The 411-nt window shown below is 39.9% G+C and overlaps 1 protein-coding gene across 4 annotated transcripts in view; it reads right to left on the bottom strand.

The window, feature by feature from the left end:
- Positions 1-411, bottom strand: part of LOC107048107 (probable E3 ubiquitin-protein ligase HERC4) — an 8455-nt gene that overhangs the window by 5568 nt on the left and 2476 nt on the right. The window lies entirely within an intron of this gene.

The raw sequence follows: 411 nt of genomic DNA, 5'->3' as shown, positions 1-411 counted from the left end.
CCCCCTCCGCCCCCAGACTTCATCACGCACTTATCATATAAAATAGTATACGCAACACGTGCGGACAGCAGGCGGTCTCACTCGGGCGGTAACCGCCTGCTTTCCGCACTAGTTGCGTAATGTACTATTTTGCACTCGTTACGAAATATACTATTTCTATACTAAATAAAAAACAATTTTTTTCTGTACGGATTGCGTAGAGAATTTCTATAGGATTTTTGTGTATGATATTCGGATATTTCTATACGGATGTTTTTTTGTATAAATTATTTCTAAACGATTTGTATAGGCTGGGTCCTATACGACCACTGCCACATGTGTAGAAATATTTCGGATGGAGTTGCGACATTTTTCTACGTTTTTCTCTGGAGCGTTTAGACGTCTTTCTAGGGGATTTTCCGGAAAATCGAA

The sequence above is a fragment of the Diachasma alloeum genome, unplaced genomic scaffold, assembly GCF_001412515.2.
Source record: "Diachasma alloeum isolate Michigan unplaced genomic scaffold, Dall2.0 Dall_scaffold_00185, whole genome shotgun sequence".
NCBI classification, from domain to species: domain Eukaryota; kingdom Metazoa; phylum Arthropoda; class Insecta; order Hymenoptera; family Braconidae; genus Diachasma; species Diachasma alloeum.
This window is presented reverse-complemented; position numbering and strand designations above follow the sequence as displayed.